The 17,690-nt window shown below is 46.1% G+C and overlaps 1 long non-coding RNA gene across 1 annotated transcript in view; it reads right to left on the bottom strand.

Moving 5' to 3' along the window:
- Nucleotides 1-17,690, bottom strand: part of LOC140454082 (uncharacterized) — a 70,704-nt gene that overhangs the window by 27,455 nt on the left and 25,559 nt on the right. Inside the window, exon 4 of the long non-coding RNA XR_011952632.1 lies at nucleotides 6,449-6,720. This is a non-coding gene — a long non-coding RNA (uncharacterized lncRNA). The remainder of the gene's footprint in view (nucleotides 1-6,448; nucleotides 6,721-17,690) is intronic.

Genomic DNA, 17,690 nt, shown 5'->3' on the forward strand with positions numbered 1-17,690 from the left:
GCCACAGAAAATGGGAGAGATACGAAATTAATATTTTGCATCAGTATTTACTGTGGAAAAGGATATGGAAGATATAGACTGTAGGGAAATCGATGGTGACATCTTGCAAAATGTTCAGATACAGAGGAAGAAGTGCTGGATAACTCCCCAGGGCCTGATCAGGTGTACCCGAGAACTCTGTGGGAAGCTAGAGAAGTGATTGCTGGGCCTCGTGCTGAGATATTTGTATCATCAATAATCACATGTGAGATGCCAGAAGACTGGAGGTTGGCAAAAGTGGTGCAACTGTTTAAGAAGGGTGGTAAAGACAAGCCAGGGAACTATAGACCGATGAGCCTGAACTCAGTGGTGGGCAAGTTGTTGGAGGGAATCCTGATAGACAGGATGTACATGAATTTGGAAAGGCAAGGACTGATTATGAATAGTCAACATGCCTTTGTGCGTGGGAAATCATATCCCACACACTCGAGTGAGTTTTTTGAAGAAGTCGCAAAGAAGATTGATGAGGGCAGAGTGATAGATGTGATCTATATGGACTTCAGTAAGGCATTCGACAAGGTTCCCCATAGGAGACTGATTAGCAAGGTTAGATCTCATTGAATACAGTGAAAACTAGCCATTTGGATACAGAACTGGCTCAAAAGTAAAAGACAGAGAGTGGTGGTGGAGGGTTGTTTTTCAGACTGAAGGCCTGTGACCAGTGGAGTGTCACAAGGATCAGTGCTGGGCCCTCTACTTTTTATCATTTACATAAATGATTTGGATGAGAGCACAAGAGGTACAGTTTGCAGATGACACCAAAATTGGAGGTGTAGTGGACAGCGAAGAGGGTTACAACAGGATCTGGACCAGATGGGACAATGGGCTAACTAGCAGATGGAGTTTAATTCAGATAAATGCGAGGTGCTGCATTTTCGAAAAGCAAATCATAGCAGGACTTATACTCGTAATGGTAACGTCCTAGGGAGTGTTGTTGAACAAAGAGACCTTGGAGTGCATATTCATAGCTCCTTGAAAGTGGAATCGCAGATAGATAAGAGAGTGAAGGCGGCGTTTGGTATGCATTCCTTTATTGGTCAGAGTATTGAGTCCAGGAGTCGGGAGGTCATCTTGCGGCTGTACAGCACATTGGTTAGGCCACTGTTGGAATATTTTGTGCAATTCTGGTCTCCTTCCTATCAGAAAAATTTTGTGAAACTTGAAAGGGTTCAGAAAAGATTTACAAGAATGTTTCCAGGGTTGGAGGATTTGAGCTACAGAGAGAGGCTGAACAGGCTGGGGCTGTGGCGTCGGAGGCTGAGGGGTGACCTTATAGAGGTTTAAAAAATTATGAGGGGCATGGATAGGATAAATAGACAAAGACTTTTCCCTGGGGTCGGTGAGTCCAGAACTAGAAGGGATAGGTTTAGGGTGAGAGTGGAAAGATATAAAAGAGACCTAGGGTGCAACTTTTTCAAGCAGAGGGTGGTACGTGTATGGAACGAGCTGCCAGAGGATGTGGTGGAGGCTGGTACAACTGCAACATTTAAGAGGCATTTGGATGGGTATAGGAATGGGAAGGGTTTGGAGGGAGATGGGCCGGGTGCTGGCAGGTGGGACTAGATTGGGTTGGGATATCTGGTCAGCATAGACGGGTTGGACCAAAGGGTCTGTTTCCGTGCTGTACATCTCTATGACTTCAACACTCATGGAGGTTATAGAAATAAACTGTGTGACTGCATGTGGAGGTGGTTGAAGGCATAAAGGTTTGTAGTTATCGTAGGAAATTACATCATTTGGGACCAGCAGAGTTTTCAGAGACTAACTGCATTTCAGAAACAGGAAGAGTTCATAATCATCATTAGAAATGCAGAAACTAATTTATGAGAGAAGCAGGGTCACTCTGCACTGTGCCCAGAGACAAGGAGGAGTCTTACAGCTGGAGGAGGTTACTAAGGTACAGAGCTTTTTTGTTGTTGTGACAGGAAATTTACAGAGATCATGAAGGTAGTAGGAGTTCAAAAAAGTCACAAAGACAGGGAGGTTTTTCAGGTCTAGAAAGGACAACACTGACCAGGATGGCTGAAGGAACTGAAGAGTTGTTTTTCTTCAGTTAAGGAGAGATGTGACAGAACCCGGGATTAAAGGCAAACGCAGAAACTTGGAGAGTTGTAGTGGTAGGAGGAGCTTACAGGGATAGGCAGGATTGTAGGGGCTGATAGAGATAGGGGAAGTGGTATCAATGAAACAGACAATGGAGAAACTGACAGACATAGGGAAGGTTCTGTGGAACAGATGAATTTACAGATAAGATGGTGATAATGAAGCCTGAGAATTTTCTCATGTTCCTTGCCCAGCATTGTTCCTACATCATGCCCTCAGGGTCTGAATTAAAATCCACTTACTCCTCCCCGTGCTGTTTACTGTGAGTGATCTGACCGGCTGCAGGATTTACTGAAGGCTCCAGATCTCCCTCTCCATCTCTCTCTGGCTGACCAACTGTCTTCAATGTGGTGATGGACGAGACAGGAATTGGGAATTCTGCTGAGTCAGGGACATCAGGAATACCGACAGGAGACAGAGAAATAGACAGAATGGGAAATTACACTGATGCAATGAATCTTACACATGGAGAATGGCATTGAATCCCACAGAGATCTGGAAATTCCTAATGTCCATTTCTGGCCTGTTCTGCTGCGTCCCTCTGGAGTGGAGAATTCTGTTAGCTCAGGATCTGGAGTAGCTGCAAAGAGTGAGAGACACTGACAGAGGCAGCAATTAGACCCAGAAGTAAGGGATATCACATGCAGAAAGACAGTGATATCAGCAGAGTGGAGGAATGTACCAGGATCACACAATGGTATCAACAGAAGTGGTTCTGACCAGTGAGCACTGCTACCAGTACACAGGGAAGACTGAGCTATTTTATTGGGATAGGCTCCCCAGGTATCAGGAATATGCAGTGTGCTATAAATGGACACAGATGAGGAGGGGGAAAGGTCTGAGGGGAATGGAAATTCCCAAGTCCAAAGAGGAAGGTTGAAATATTGGAACACCATGGAGATGTGGATGAAGACCAACAGAAAGAAACAGTAAGAGACTGAGTTTAATTAAAATACTACATTGTCAAATAGATTTGTGACAGGAAATTATTGGTTAACATTAAGTAAATGCCATTTCTGCCCCTCACAATTCCTCACACACCAAAATGACATCACTTCCGCCCCTCACATCATCACTGATGTCACACACTCAGTGACTTCCATGCCCCCCCCTCGACTGCCGTGTTTGTCACCACTTCCGCCCCCACCAATGCCGCGCACTTGCATTCTGCTGACAAACCCCCAGGTCCCACCATCACAATCCCTACCCCAGAATCCGGAGGGGAACACCACCCCTGCTCATGACTCCATCCCCATCCCCCCTAACACCACACCCACTCCTGTTCCAGGCTCCGTCGCCTCGCCCAGCTCCACACCTACGCCAGGTCCCAGCTCCCAGTCCTGCCGAGTTTTCACCATTCCTCCTGACCTCCCCCTCACTGAGGATGAATGATCAATCCTCAGCAAAGACTTCACCTTTATCCCCCTCCGTCCACACATCAATTAATTTAATACACGCTGAGATATTGAACACTTCTTCTGACGCCTCCGAGCATACTTTTACAATCAAGACTCCCACCCACCTTTCAAGGACCCTTTTGCCCACCTCCAACATACTCCATCCACCAGGACACCCCGCGCTGGCCTATTACCTGTCTTCGATTTCTACATTTCCAACTTCCACCGAGACATCAACCGCCTCAACCTATCTACCCCCTCCCCCAATCCATCCTCTCACACTCACAACGTGCAGCCCTCCACTTCCTCTGCCGACCTCACCATCAAACCAGCAGATAAAGGGGGTGCAGTGGTAGTCTGGTGCACTGACCTCTACACTGCTGAAGCCATGATGCCAACTCGAAGACACTTCCTCCTATCACCCCCTCTACCATGACCCACCTCCCATCACCAAACCGTCATCTCCCAGAGCATACAGAACCTCATCACCTCAGGAGGAGAACTCCCACCCACAGCTTCCAACCTCATTGTCCGGGATCCCCCACTGCCCGATTCTACCTCCTTCCCAAGATCCCCATAGTGTTAGGTAAGGGGTAAATGTAGATGTAGGGGTATGGGTGGGTTACGCTTCGGCGGGGCGGTGTGGACTTGTTGGGCCGAAGGGCCTGTTTCCACACTGTAAGTAATCTAATCTAATCTAATCCACAAGCCTGACCATCCTGACCGACCCATTCTCTCAGCATGCTCCTTCCCCACCGAACTCATGTCTGCCTACCTCGACATTGCCCTCTCCCGCAGTCCAGGAATTACCCACATTCATTCGAGACACCATCCATACCCTCCACCTCCTCCAAGACTTCTGTTTTCCAGGCCCCCAACGCCGCATCTTCACCATGGATATCCAATCCCTCTACACCGCCATTCACCATGACCAGGACCTCCAAGCCCTCCGTTTCTTCATCTCCTGACGGCCACAACAGAACCCTTCCACCGACACTCTCATTCGTTTGTCTGAACTTGTCCTCACACTTAACAATTTTTCCTTCAAATCCTCCCACTTCCTCCAGACCAAAGGGGTAGCCATGGGCACCCGTATGGGCCCGAGCTATGCCTGTCTCTTTGTTGGTTATGTAGAACAGTCCATTTTCCGTAGTTACACTGGCACCACTCCCCACGTCTTCCTCCGCTACATTGATGACTGATTTGGCGCCACATCGTGCTTCCTTGAGGAGTTTGAGCAATTCATCAACTTCACCAACACATTCCACCCTGACCTTAAATTTACCTGGACCATCTCTGATACCTCCCTCCCCTTCCTGGACCTCTCCATCCCCATTAATGACAACCGACTTGACACCGACATTTTTTATGAACCTACCGACTCCCAAAGCTACCTAGATTACACCTCTTCCCAGACTACCGCCTGCAAATTTGCCAACCCGTATTCCCAATTCCTCCGCCTCCGCCATACTTGTTCCCAGGAGGGCCAGTTCCACCACAGAACACACCAGATGGACTCCTTCTTTAGAGATCGCAATTTCCCTTCCCACGTGGTTAAAGATGCCCTCCAACGCATCTCGTCCACATTCCACACCTCCGCACTCAGACCCCACCCCTCCAACCGTAACAAGGACAGAACGCCCCTGGTGCTCACATTCCACCCTACCAACCTTCGCATAAACCAAATCATCCGCCGACATTTCCGCCACCTCCAAACAGACCCTACCACCAGGGATAGATTTCCCTCCCCACCCCTTTCTGCCTTCCGCAAAGACCGTTCCCTGAGTGACTACCTGGTCAGGTCCACGCCTCCCAAAATCCCACCCTCCCTTCCTGGCACCTTCCCCTGCCACTGCAGAAATTGCAAAACCTTCGCCCACACCTCTCCCCTCACCACCATCCAAGGCCACAAAGGAGCCTTCCACATCCAAAGTTTTACCTGCACATCCACCAATATCATTTATTGTATCCGTTGCTCCCTATGCGCTCTCCTCTACATTGGTGAAACTGGACACGTCCGAGCAGAGCACTTTAGGGAACATCTCTGGTACACCCGCACCAATCAACCCCACTGCCCTGTGGCCCAACATTTCAACGCCCCCTCCCACTCTGCCGAGGACATGCAGGTCCTGGGCTTCCTCCACCGCTGCTTCGTCACCACCTGACACCTGGAAGAAGAACGTCTCACCTTCCGCCTCGGAACACTTCAACCCCAGGGCAACAATGTGGACTTCACCAGTTTCCTCATTTCCCCTTCCCATACCTCACACGCCACCTCCAGCCTTCCAGCTCAGCCCCCCATGACTTGTCCTAACAGCCTAACACCCTTCCCACCTATCCACTCCACCCTCCTCCCTGACCTATCACCCCCATTCCCACCCCCATTCACCCAGTGAACTCTTTGCTCCCTTCGCCCATCCTCCACTCTGACCTATCACCTTCTTCCCCACCCCATTCACCTATTATACTCTATGCTACTTTCTCCCTATCCCCACCCCCCTCTCATTTACCTCCCAACTCTGCAGGCTCCCGGCCTCTATTCCTGATGAAGGGCTTTTGCCCGAAACGTCGATTTTCCTGCTCCTCGGATGCTGCCTGACCTGCCATGCTTTTCCAGCACCACTCTAATCTAGAATCTGGTTTCCAGCATCTGCAGTCCTTGTGTTTACATTATTGGAGAAGAAGGCAACCGAGATAAGGCATGTTGTTAACACTGAACCAAGTTACAGGGATAAGGAAGGTAGTCTGGAATGCAGCACAATTCAAATATGTGGAGGGACTATCGAAAGGAGGAGGTTACAGCGATAGGATCTGTTATAGGAATTAAAAATTATTGAAGACACTGGACCACAAGACATGCCATAGATACACTGTTGTAGAGTAGTGAGTTTTAATATAACATAACTTACATTGGTGTGGTGATTGAGCCTGGGGTGTGTGTGTGCACTGTGCTCCCCTCCAGCATTGTACTATGTCATGTTGTGTTAACAGATGCTTGGATCCCTCTCATTGTTCTTTGCTCTGTGCACTGTGGGTGACCTTAATTCACGACAGGATTTATTGAAGGCTCCAGATCTCCTTTCCCTTTGTCTCTCTCTGGCAGACCAACTGCATTCAATGAGGTGATGGACGATCCACCCAGCAGCTGGAAAGGCTATTGAGTCAGGCCTTTCCTGAGTACCTACAGGAGACAGAGAAATAGACAGAATGTGAAGTTAAACAGATGCAGTGAGGGTTACACATGGAGAATGGCACTGAGTTCCACAGAGATCTGGAAAATGGAGCGATATTAAGTAATAGTCCCACATTGCTGGAAGATGTCAGGATCACACAATTGTGTCAGAAGAATGGGTTTAGCTTCATGATGCCCTGGTATTAGTGCTCAGGGATGAGCACCCAGTGAGTAGGTGAAGTAATGGCCTAGTGGTATTATAGCGACAGAATGTATCCAAAACCTCAGCTAATGTTCAGTGGAGGCAGGATTGAATCCCACCATCTGAAAAGGGGACATTTGAAATCAATAATTTGAAAAATAATAAGTAACAATCAACAAATAAGTATGAAACCATTACTGATGTACAATAAATCCAAACACTTGTCCTTTAGAGATGGACATCTGCCCATCCTCACGTGGTCTGCACGACATCCCCACAGCAAAGGGTTTGCCTCTCAATTACCCTCTGAAATGGCCGAGCAAGTTACTCAGTTCAACGGCTTCTAGGACTGGGCAAGGAAGGCTGGTCAGCCAGAGACACACACATCCCATTCCTGATTTTTCAAAATATCTATTAGGATGATCCCCCTGGAACTGTGCTGGGACCAGTGTCCTGGCTAATCATGTCGGTAGGTTTATGGACAGGGCATTAAACTGACAGAGAGGATGCAGGTGAAAGGAGCTTTCCAAATCCAAAGGGAAAAGGTGAAGCAATGGAACAGCATGGGAATGTGGCTGAAGACAAGCAGAAAGGAACAGGATGGGACAGAGTTTAACTAAAATTGTACATCAGCGAATAGATTTGTAACAGAAAATTGTGGAAGGCAGTATATTATGTTTTTTTTTGAATGGACAACGTTGCTGCAATAAGGTCGATGGATTTGTGAGACAGAGATAAAAGGTATTTAGACATGAATACAGGGAGACATGAATACAGGGTGAACAAAATATTCAGTGGTTCGTAATCTTGTGCAAACTCAGGCAAAATGGGTAACGCTAACAATAATGGATACCAAAGGCATTACAGAGAAATCATTTGGCCGCAGATCATGAGGTAGAGTCAGTCTGAATGTAAATTCTGGTTACTACTTGCCAAAAACACAAGGTGAGTAATAGTTTTGGCCACCGAACAGCATTTCATTGCTCATCACTGCATTCAACAGGAACTCATTGGAATTTTTTAACAAAGGCATTGTGATAATTTTGGAAAACGTAAATATTTCTATAATCTGGGACAATCACACGGACAGCATTGATATTGGAAGAGGAGTTCGGAGAATTTTTTTTCAGTGTTTCTTTGAAAAACACATTGTGCAACTGTTAATGGACATAACTATCGCAGAGCGACCGTGTAATGAAACTTAGTGAATGAGTAATGTCACCTGGAGCGGTCCTTCGGGAAATTGTGATAAAGTGCAGTTTAAATAAACAAAGTTTTAAAGTGAAACACAGAAGGGACAAGCTACAAGTCGAAATAAAAGTAGCCAATTATTTGTGTGTGAGAGGGGAACTGACCAAGATAAACAAGCTAAACAGACTGAAACATATGTCTGTAAATGAACAGTGGAAACCATTTGAAGGAACAATGCAAAATACTCAACAAAAGGACATTCCACTGAAACAGTAAAAACCTCAGCAAGAAATTCCCACTGATCCCTCACTCAGGACGAAAGGGATCATACTAGATTATGAGGCGAAGAGGATCACCAAAGAGTACTTAAAATCCTGAAGTGAGAGAGTGTTTTAGGAGTAAATGTTAATGGATTGGAATGGGTCTGCTCGCAGGAGGAGGGCTGTAGGAAGGGGAGCCACGGTCAGGGTTCATTGACACAATAGGAACAGGGAGAGGTGAAGGTGCTGGAGGTGGTGAGAGTGTCACAGAGAGTGGTCAGGGTGTTACAAAGCCAGGACGGATTGCTGCAGCTGGAGGGGTTTGCAGAGGTACGGAGGGACATCGGTATTTTTATATATTCATTCACGGGATGTGGGTGTCACTGCCTGGAACAACGGTCTTTGACCCCACTGCTAATTACCCAGAGGGTAGCTCAGAGTCAGCCACATTGCTGTGGGTCTGAAGTCACATGTCGGCCAGACCAGGTTAGAATATTTGATGTCCTTCCCTAAAGGAGGTGGGTGAACCAGATGAATTCTTCCCACTGATCAACAATGTTTTATGGTGGCCCCACCAATGTCTTTTCCAGCCACAACATGACATCCTTCTCCTACGCTTTGTGCTCTCCCGAATGGAGGTAACCACCCCAAATGTCTGCTTCACCAGCCTGTCTACATGTGACACCACTTACAAAGAACAATCTACCTGCATCCCTGGGTCTCTGACTGACAACACTACCCAGGGCCCGAACATTAACTGTACAAACCCACCCTGGATTGTTTCACCAAAATGGAACACCTCACATTTATCTAATTAAACTCCATCTACTATTCTTCAGCCCACTACTCCAGCGTACTATTCGCCCTGTTGTATCATACGTAACGTTTTGCACTGTCCACTTTACCAACAATTTCAGTATCACTCAAAAAACTTCCCACAAAACCAATATTCCCATCCAAACCATTTATCCAAATGACAAACAACAGTGGACCCACTTCACCGCTGGTCACATGTCTCTAGTCAGGAAGGCAACATGTCTCCCATCACCCTCTGTCTCCTACCATCAAGCCCAATTTTGTATCCAGTTGACTAGCTCCTCCTGAATGCCATATCCTTTTACATTGATCTGAGTTTATTACCCAGATTACCAGACAGAACGTAGAACACAGAACAGTACAGCACAAGACCCTTCGGCCATGATGCCATGCCCATCTTTTATCCGACTGTGAGATCAAACTCACTGACATTCCCTTCATTTTGCTATCATCCATGTACCTATCCAAGAGTCTGGTAAAATGTCCTGTTCCACCCACTCACCACTCTCTGTGTAAAGTACTAATTCTGAAATCCCCCCTTACCTATCCTCCTATCACCCTACAATTATGACCCCTTGTACCATGGGATAAAGCGGTCTCTCACTGTTCAATCTATCGTTGCCTCACACCATTTTGTTCACCTCTAACAAATCACACCACACTCTTCTTCACTCCAATGAGAAAAGACTTAGCTCCCTCAACCTTTCTTTATTAGACATGCCCTCCAGTCCAGGCAGTATCCTGGTAAATCTTCTCTTTACAATCTCTAAAGCTTCCACATCCTTCCTGTAATGAAGGGAACAAAACTGAACACAATATTCTAATTGAGATCTAAACAGGACTGTATAGAGCTGCAGCATAACCTCATTGCTTTAAAACTCAATCCCCCAGCTAATGAAAGCCAATACAACATATTCTTTCTTAACAACACTATCAGGTTGGTGGCAAATTTGAGGGATCTCTGCTCATGAAATCCAAGATCCATCTGTTCCTCCACACTATTCAGTATTCTGCCTTTACCCCTGTATTCTGCATTCAAGTCTCACCTTCCAAAATGCAGCACTTCACACTTTTCCAGATTTGACTTAATCTGCCACTTCTCAGCCCAGCTCTACATCCTGTCAATGCCCCATTGCAACCTCCAGCAGACATCCACACTATTCACCACTCCACCAACCTTCGTGTCATTGGCAACCTTACTTACCCACTCACACATCCAAGTCATACATAAAATCACAAAGAGCAGAGATGTTTTGACCTCTCTCTGCAGAAAACCACTGGTCACTGAGCTCCAGGCTGAATGATTTCCATCTGTCATCACCCTCTGTCTTCTATGGGCCAGGAATTCTGTATCCAGGCAGGCAGGTTTCCCTGTATCCCATGCTCTGTGCTTTCTCAATGAGCCATAAATGTGTTTTGTCACATTCTCAAAGGATTCAATAAGATTTGTGTGGTATGACCTGTCCCTTACAAAGCCATAATGACATTCAATAATCAAACTATGGTTTTCCAAGGAATCATAAATCCTGGATCTCAGAGTCTCCAATAATCTGCACATCACAGACAGAAGACTGACAGGTCTGTGATTCCCAGGATTATCTCTATTCCCTTTCTTGAACAACGCATGGCTGATTCACCTAACCTGCAGATCTTTGGGCTGTGGGTGGAAACCGGAGCACCTGTCGGTAACCCACACAGACATGGAGAGAATGTGCTAACTCCACACAGACAGTCGCCTGCGGCTGGAATTGAAATCGCGTCCCTAGTGCTGTGAGGCAGCAGTGCTAACCACTGAGCCACCATGCTGCCCCATGTAACTCTCTAGAGCTTCTGATCCTTGGTTCCTCAAACTTAAGCTAGCTTCCTTCTTCCTCTTGATTAGATGTTCTACATCCCTGGAACCTTGTCAAATGCTTTGCTGAAGTTCATGTAGACAACGTTGACTGCTCTGCCTTCATCGATCTCTTGGTCAACTCCTCGAAGAGTCAATCCGGTTTGTGAAACACGGTTTCCCACTCACAAAGCCATGCTGACTATCTCTAATCAGCCCTTGCCTTTCCAAATATATGTAGCTCATTTCTCTCAGAATCTCCTCCGACAACATACCAGTGGATCACTGGGCTGTGATTTCCTGGCTGCTCCCTGAAGCCTTAAAGTGATGGAACACCCTCCAGTCTTGCAGTAACTCATTGTGTATGTTGATAATATAAATATCTCTGTTAGGGACACTGCAATATCTTCCCCAGATTCCCACAATATTCTAGGATCAAACTAACAAGTGATTGAGGATTGATCTACCTTTATTTATTTTAATATTGCAGCACTTTCTCTTCTCTGGTGAGGATTCTTTCCAAGACATCACTATTTATGTCCCCAACTTCCCGAGTTTCCATGTCTTTCTCCACAGTAAATTCTGACAACACTATTTCGTCTAATATCTCACCCACGTCCTGACAGTTAAGGTGCCCTATTCTCTAACAAGTTACTCTTTAGCCCTTATTGAAACTTGTGTAAAGGTTTCTGAAAATTCAAATAAACCGTTTCCTCGGTACAACCACTCCTACACCCGTATCTATTCTGCCATTTATATTCTTACCAATAAAAATAAAATCCAACATGCTCAAAAACATATTCTCTTTTTATTAAAAGCGTTTCTAAGGGTCCAGTTATTGTTCATTGACATATCCTTTCAAACATATTTCAGCTACCGACCTACTGTCAGGCTAACACTGCTTGGTTTCAGACTGGCAGCAGAAAGGGTTATGGGAGTTCGTGTTTATCAATCTGAAAAATGTAGCTTACAGGTTCAACAGGTAATAGAGGTTTTGGGAATAAGGAGGGTCGTGGGGACTGAAGGAAATTATGGAGATAGGGAGCGATGTGCGGACTGTATGAGATTATGGACACAGAGAGTGCAGTGGTGACTGAAGGACATTATGGAGATAGGGAGTGATGTGGGGCCTGAAAGAGGCCAAAGAGATCTGCAGGGCTGTTGGGTCTGAAGGAGGTTGCACAGATCAGGAGGATCATGGGGATTGAAGGAGGTTACTCTGAACGGGAGGGTCATTGGGTCAGGATGAGTTTATGGAGATAGGGAGGGTCGTGGGACCTTTTGGAGGTTATGGAGTTAGGGAGGTTTCTGGGGAATGATTCAGGTTACATGGATAGGAAGAGTCATGGGGACTGAAGGAGTTTATGGAGAGAGGGAGGGATGTGGGGACTGAAGGAGGTTATATGGATCGTATGTTTATAGAGAAGCACAGGAAAGAAGAGCAGGTATCGGCCATTTGACCACAGAGCCGGTCCCACCATTCAATGTGATCACGACTGATCATTTAACCCAGTACAGTATTCCTGCTTTCACGCCTTAATCTGATATTATAGTGACTACTGGCATTTCGTGATACAGCGGGATGTAGTAACTGGGACGGGGGTGGGTGGGGGGATGGTGTCTTACGGAGATAGGGAGATAGGGAGGGATGTGGAAGCTGGGACAGGTGACAGATACAGGGCGGGTTTTAGGAATGGGAGGACTTTACAGAGATTTGGAGGAATGCGGCGATGAGACGTGATAACAATCACAGGGAGGATTTTGGGAGCTCGATCCGAGACGGGTCCAGCTGAGAACAGAAGGGAGTCAAACAGTCAGGACAGGCAGGGACAAGGGAGGACTAATAAATTAAACTGCATTTATTTCAATGCAAGGGGCCTAACGGGGAAGGCAGATGAACTCAGGGCATGGTTAGGAACATGGGACTGGGATCTCATAGCAATTACAGATACATGGCTCAGGGATGGGCAAGACTGGCAGCTTAATATTCCAGGATACAAATCCTACAGGAAGGATAGAAAGGGAGGCAAGAGAGAAGGGGAGTGGCATTTTTGATAAGGGATAGCATTACAGCTGTGCTGAGGAAGGATATTCCCAGAAATACATCCAGGGAAGTTATCTGGGTGGAACTGAGAAATAAGAAAGGGATGATCAGCTTATTAGGATTGTATTACAGACCCCCCAATAGTCAAAATGAAATTGCCAAACAAAGTTGTAAGGAGATCTCAGCTATCTGTGAGAATAATAGGGTAGGTAAGGTAGGGGATTTTAACTTTCCAAACATTGACTGGGACTGCCATTGTGTTAAAGGTTTAGATGGAGAGGAATTTGTTAAGTGTGTACAAGACAATTTTCTGATTCAGTATGTGGATATACCTACTAGAGAAGGTGCAAAACTTGACCTACTCTGAGGAAATAAGGCAGGGCAGGTGAGTGAGCTGTCAGTGGGGGAGCTCTTTGAGGCCAGCGACCATAATTCTATTTGTTTTAAAATAGTGATGGAAAAGAATAGACCAGATCTAAAAGTTGATGTTCTATTTGTTTTAAAATAGTGATGGAAAAGAATAGACCAGATCTAAAAGTTGATGTTCTAAATGGGAGAAAGGCCAATTTTGACGGTATAAGGCAAGAACTTTTGAAAGCTGATTGGAGGCAGATGTTCGCAGCTAAAGGGACGGCTGGAAAATGGGAAGCCTTCAGAAATGAGGTTATGAGAATCCAGAGAACGTATATTCCTGTCAGGGTGAAAGGGAAGGCTGGTAATTATTGGGAATTCTGGATGACTAAAGAAATTGAGTGTTTGGTTCAGAAAAAGCAGGAAGCATATGTCAAGAATAGACAGGGTAGACCGAGTGCATCCTTAGAAGAGTATAAAGGAAGTAGGAGTATACTTAAGAGCGAAATCAGGAGGGCAAAACGCGGACATGAGATAGGTCTGACAAAGAGAATGAAGAAGAATGCAAAGGGTTTTTACAAATATATTAAAGGAAAAAAGGGTAACGAAGGAGAGAATAGGGCCCCACAAAGATCAGAAAGGCGGCCTTTGTGTGGAGCCGCAGAAAATGGGGGAGATACGAAATGAATATTTTGCATCAGTATTTACTGTAGAAATTCATATGGAAGATATAGACTGTAGGGAAATCGATGGTGACATCTTGCAAAATGTCCAGAGAAACAGAGGAGGAAGTGCTGGATGTCTTGAAACAGTAAAAGGAGAATAAACCCCCAGGAACTGATCAGGTGTACCCGAGAACTCTGTGGGAAGCTAGAGAAGTGATTGCTGGGCCTCGTGCTGAGATATTTGTATCATCAATAATCACAGGTGAGATGCCAGAAGACTGGAGGTTGGCAAAAGTGGTGCAACTGTTTAAGAAGGGTGGTAAAGACAAGCCAGGGAAGTATAGACCGGTGAGCCAAAACTCAGTGGTGGGCAAGTTGATGGAGGGAATCCTGAGGGACAAAATGCACATGTATTTGGAAAGGCAAGGACTGATTAGGAATAATTGACATGGCTTTGTGCGTGGGAAATCATGTCTCATAAACTTGATTGAGTTTTTTGACGACGTAACAGAGAAGATTGATGAGGGCAGAGTGATAGATGTGATCGATATGGACTTCAGTGAGGCATTCGACAAGGTCCCCCATGGGAGGCTGATTAACAAGGTTAGAACTCATGGAATACAGGGAGAATTAACCATTTGGATACAGAACTGGCTCAAAGGTAAAAGACAGATAGTGGTGGTGGAGGGCTGTTTTTCAGACTGAAGGCCTGTGACCAGTGGAGTGTCACAAGGATCAGTGCTGGGCCCTCTACTTTTTGTCATTTACATAAATGATTTGGATGCGAGCATAAGAGGTATAGTTAGTAAGTTTATAGATGACACCAAAATTGGAGGTGTAGTGGACAGCGAAGAGGGTTACAACAGGATCTGGACCAGATGGGACAATGGGCTAACTGGCAGATGGAGTTTAATTCAGATAAATGCGATGTGCGGCATTTTGGGAAAGCAAATCTTAGCAGGACATATACACGTAATGGTAAAGTCCTAGGGGGTGTTGCTGACCAAAGAGACCTTGGAGTGCAAGTTCATAGCTCCTTGAAAGTGGAATCGCAGATAGATAAAAGAGTGAAGGCGGCATTTGGTATGCTTTCCTTTATTGGTCAGAGTATTAAGTACAGGAGATGGGAGGTCATGTTGCGGCTGTACAGCACAATGGTCTGGCCACTGTTGGAATATTTTGTGCAATTCCGGTCTCCTTCCTATCGGAAGAATTGTTGTGAAACTTGAAACAGTTCAGAAAAGATTTACAAGGATGATGCCAGGATTAGAGGATTTGAGCTACAGGGAGAGGCTGAACAGGCTGGGGTGGTTTTCCCTGGAGCTTCGGAGGCTGAGGGGTGACCTTATAGAGGTTTACAAAATTATGAGGGGCATGGATAGGATAGGATAAACAGACAAAGTCTTTTCCCTTGGGTCAGGGAGTCCAGAACTCGAGGGCATAGGTTTAGGGTGAGAGGGGAAAGATATCAAAGAGACCTAAGGGGCAATCTTTTCACGCAGAGTGTGGAACGTGTATGGAACGAGCTGCCAGAGGATGTGGTGGAGGTTGGGACAATTGCAACATTTAAGAGGCATTTGGATGGGTATATAAATGGGAATGGTTTGGAGGGATATGGGTCGAGTGCTGGGAGGTGGGACTAGATTGGGTTGGGATATCTGGTCGGCATGGACGGGTTGGACCGAAGGGTCTGTGTCCGTGCTGTATATCTCTAGGACTCTATCACTCATTGAGGTTATAGAAATAAACTGTGTGGTCGCGTCTGGAGGAGATTTAAGGTATAAAGATTTGTTGTTACCGAAGGAAATTACATCAATCAGTACCAGCAGTGTTTACAGAGACTGAGTTTTAGAGACAGGAGGAGTTCATAGTCATCATTATAAAGGCAGAAACTAATTTATGAGAGAAGCAGGGTCACTCTGCTTTGTGCCCAGAGACAAGGAGGAGTCTCACAGCTGGAGGAGGTTACTAAGGAAAAGAGCTTTTTTGTTGTCGTGATGGGAAGGTTACAGAGATCATGAAGGTAATAGGAGTTCAAAAAAGTCACAAAGACAGGGAGGTTTTTCAGGTCTGGAAAGGACTACACTGACCAGGATGGCTTAAGGAACTGAAGAGTTGTTTTTTTCCAGTAAAGGAGAGATGTGACAGAACCCGGGATTAAAGGCAAAGGCAGAAACTTGGAGAGTTTTACTGATATGAGGAGCTTACAGGGATAAGCAGGATTGTAGGGGCTGATAGAGATAGGGGAAGTGGTATCAATGAAACAGACAATGGAGAAACTGACAGACATAGGGAGGGTTCTGTGGAACAGATGAATTTACAGACAAGATGGTGATAATGAAGCCTGAGAATTTTCTCATGTTCCTTGCCCAGCATTGTTCCTACATCATGCCCTCAGGGTCTGAATTAAAGCCCACTAACTCCTCCCTGTGTTGTTTACTGTGAGTGATCTTAGCGGCTGCAGGATTTACTGAAGGGTTCAGATCTCCCTCTCCATCTGTCTCTGGCTGACCAACTGTCTTCAATGTGGTGTTGGACGATTCATGAATTGGGAATTCTGCTGAGTCAGGGACATCAGGAATACCTACAGAAGAGTGAGAAGTGGACAGAATGGCAAATTAGATTAATGCAATGAAGGTTCCACGTGGAGAATGGCACTGAGTCCCACAGAGAACTGGAAATTCCCAGTCTCCGTCCCTGGCCTGTGCAGTTGCTTCCCTCTGGAGTGGAGAATGCTGTTGGCTCAGGATCTGGAGTAGCTGCAAGAGTGAGAGACACTGACAGAGGCAGCAATTAGACCCACACAGTGAGGGATAGCACATGGAGAGAGACTGAGTGATATCACCAGAGTGCTGGAAGACTTCAGGATCACACAATGGTATCATCAGAAGTGGTTCTGACCAGTGAGCACTGCTACCAGTACTCAGGGAAGACTGAGCTATTTTATTGGGATAGGCTCCCCAGGTATCAGGATTATGCAGTGTGCTATAAATGGACACAGATGAGGAGGGGGACAGGTCTGAGGGGAATGGAAATTCCCAAGTCCAAAGAGTAAGATTGAAATATTGGAACACCATGGAGATGTGAATGAAGACCAAAAGAAAGAAACAGTAAGGGACTGAGTTTAATTAAAATATGACATTGTCAAACAGATTTGTGACAGGAAATTATTGGTTAAAATAAAGTAAATGCCATTTCCACCCCTCACAATTCCTCATTCACCACAAGTGACATCACTTCCGCCCCTCACATCATCGCTGATGTCACACACTCAGTGACTTCCACGCACCCCCACTTCCGTGTTTGTCACCACTTCCGCCCCACCAACGCCACTCACCTGCATTTTGCTGACACCACCCCCAAGTCCCACCGTCACCATCCCTGCCCCCAGAACCCTGAGGGGAACACCACCCCTGCTCATGACTCCATCCCCATTCTCCCTAACACCACACCCACTCCAGTTACAGGCTCCGTCGCCTCCCCCAGCTCCACACCTCCGCTTGGTCCCAGCTCCCAGTCCTGCCGAGTTTTCACCAACCCCCTAACCTACCCCTCACTGAGGATGAATGATCAGTCCTCAGCAAAGGCCTCACCTTTATCCCCCTCCACCCACACATCA

This window comes from Chiloscyllium punctatum, chromosome 28, assembly GCF_047496795.1.
Source record: "Chiloscyllium punctatum isolate Juve2018m chromosome 28, sChiPun1.3, whole genome shotgun sequence".
Classification (NCBI taxonomy): Eukaryota; Metazoa; Chordata; class Chondrichthyes; order Orectolobiformes; family Hemiscylliidae; genus Chiloscyllium; species Chiloscyllium punctatum.